The sequence below is a fragment of the Pinus tabuliformis genome, chromosome 8 (genome assembly GCF_031772625.1).
Source record: "Pinus tabuliformis cultivar Carrire ecotype Pingquan chromosome 8, CPIR1, whole genome shotgun sequence".
NCBI classification, from domain to species: domain Eukaryota; kingdom Viridiplantae; phylum Streptophyta; class Pinopsida; order Pinales; family Pinaceae; genus Pinus; species Pinus tabuliformis.
This window is the reverse complement of record NC_142294.1, coordinates 236169553-236172413: the sequence shown is the minus strand read 5'-3', so window position 1 is coordinate 236172413 and position 2861 is coordinate 236169553.

Sequence of the window (2861 nt, the reverse complement as noted above, 5' to 3'; positions counted from 1 at the left end):
CCCTTGGCTATGGTATCAAAACACTTCCAATGGGCTAATGTAGGACATTGTTACTTGCAAACTAGTGAATACCTCTAGTGATAAATAAAGACCTTCCTACAAATACACTTCTCTACAGGGTTAGAATGTGCACAATAACTCTACCCATTATGGCCATGGTACTACAACACCTAAGTAGTGGAAGTTTGTAGTACCCCAAAAATTTAAAAATTCCACCTTCCATGGTCTACAATTTCTCCTAAATTCATATCAATGCACCTCCTGATGGGTTTGTAGTGTGGTAAAATCCTACACCATCGACTAGTTGGGGTATGCATACCTCCATTAAACTAAGGTGTGATACAATCTAATATATTTGAGCAACAAATATTTTCCTATTTTCATTAAATATTTTTAAATAAATAAGAAGACAATAGCTGATATATTCAAAGACATTCTATAATTATCAAAGTAATTTCACAACAATGTATTCAATATTCCCATCAATTATCATACATGATCTCTAGTTCATGGAATAACATTGAATAATCTTATCAAACAATATTATTGAATATACCATCTTATCAACAAAAATCATTGAATAACCACACATGAACATAGAATAATTTATGTAATAAATCATACAATCTCATTAAAAAAAATCATTCCATAACCATACTTGAACATAGAATAATTTATGTAATCAATCGTCATGTAACGTAGGAAACAATTATTTTCTGGACATATATCATTACTACAAAATTATTTACAATCTTATCATTCTTTCCACTATCGTAATTATCTTTCCATATCCAAAACGATTTTCAAAGGATAATGTCTTTCCATTAATCAATTCTCACAAAATTAGGATTTCATATGAGAATGGTTAGAAGCCTCATATTTCCAAATCTTTAATGGCAATAAAATATATCTCCATCAACCATGATAGTATCTATGAATTTTGTGCTAGGATAATCCAATGAACCCTAGGTAAAATTGGTGTTGGGACCTTTCTTTATATGAATTGTTGTTACATGTTTAAACTCTTAAATATGTTTCTAGTTATGGATCAAATAATAGTGTTGATTTTTATGCTATTTGGATTGTTTTAAAAGTGTTTATAGAAAAACACTACAAAAGCTTCAAGTAATACGAGATTGAAAGCTACTAAGCGTTGTGTAAATGAAATATGTATAAGAAGCCTAAAAATCATTTTTACGTGGTTCTACATTGGTTAGGAGGAAAATGATTACTTCTTTTTGTTGAGAAATCTAGGGCATTAGTATTAGTTGTTCTCTCTTCTTGGTGACTGCTGGTGAATTCTTTTTACTTGATTAGATTAGCATATTCCTTTTGTTAGATTATTAATTTTCTTCTTCATCAAACAACGACCAATGAAAGAACATAAATCGACAAGAGACACAACATTATTCTTTGAGAGGAAAAGCCACACAAATTCTTCTTATAGATATTCCAATTGACCAATACCAATACCAAGACCCTTGACTTATTAGCCACTCCCTTATCAAGAAAAAGTCCCCCTCCTCCTTCTTGATTACTTTTTCTGGGTTCCCTAAACTTTAGACGCTGAACCATATCTGTTTCCTTCTAATATACCAACAAACCCTTCCTTCCTTATAACAACAATGAGATCTATTGTGACCTTTCCTCTATGAGAGATCAAATTCTTCTAGCAGTGATAGTGCCCTATCACTGTAGCATAACACGGATTTTTCACTACTTCAAGAGCTTTGGACTACGCTCTATACATCCACCAATATACTACTTCACTGCCACTATGTTCTACTTCAGATATGGATTGTAATTCCCTTCCACGGAATTATAGTCTTGTCCTTTCACCGAGAATATAGATGATCTGAATCTTTGATGTATCTATTCACCAAAATTTTAGAGATATATACCAGAAGTTGCCTCTGTTACTACACATCTGAAAGTCACAGATATCGATGAGGTTCTATCCCTAGATCTCCTCATTGTCCTTACCCTTATCCAAATTTTGCACTGTGAATAGACATCTAAAATACTTCATTGTAACTTCCCTCCAAAACTATATAAGGATCCAAAATTGTAAACTGTGTTTTACGTGAAGTGTTTCCACCCTATTTATAGTGATTGGCCCATATATATTATGATGTCATGAGCACCGAATGGGTGTGTGTTCTTGAGTGATTTGACATGAGCCATTATATCATCTTGTAGGCCCACATAAGAAGAGAAATATTGTGCTTATCTTTTGGAGGGACTTTTAGACGTGAATGTCCATTATAGAAATTAATGTTAGGTATATCTTAATCGAAATCATGGAATAATTCCATAATTTCATATAAGAGTTTAAAGTCTAGGATTTGTTTTCCTCATTTATTTACTGAGGAAGATGTATAACTCTTATCTATTTTAAAAATATTTCAATATTGTAGGTTTTAACCCTATACAAAATGGCTTGCAACAAATACAACAAAAACATTAAATATACAATTTCAAGAACATAAAAATATGCACAAAGATCCCCAGGAGAATGTTATCAAATGATCTTTTTATCCTGGAACTACATGGGTTTAGCCAGTAAACCCAAAAAATTGGCCCTTAAGGAGATAGTTATGCGTTATAATCCGGATGTTCTTCTACTACAAGAGACCATTGGCAAAAGTTTAGATGTGGAGATGACTCTTAGAGCTACTCCCCCAGGCTGGCACTTCTTAGCAGTAGATTCTGTTGGACATTCGGGCGGAATGGCCATGGGCTTCAGGGAAGGAAGAATGCAGCTAATTAACCATTGGGGAATGGCTCATGTGCTAGGGATGGAGTTTCAATCACCAGAGTTTGGTTATCCCTTGTTGATCTTAAATATCTATGGGCCTTGC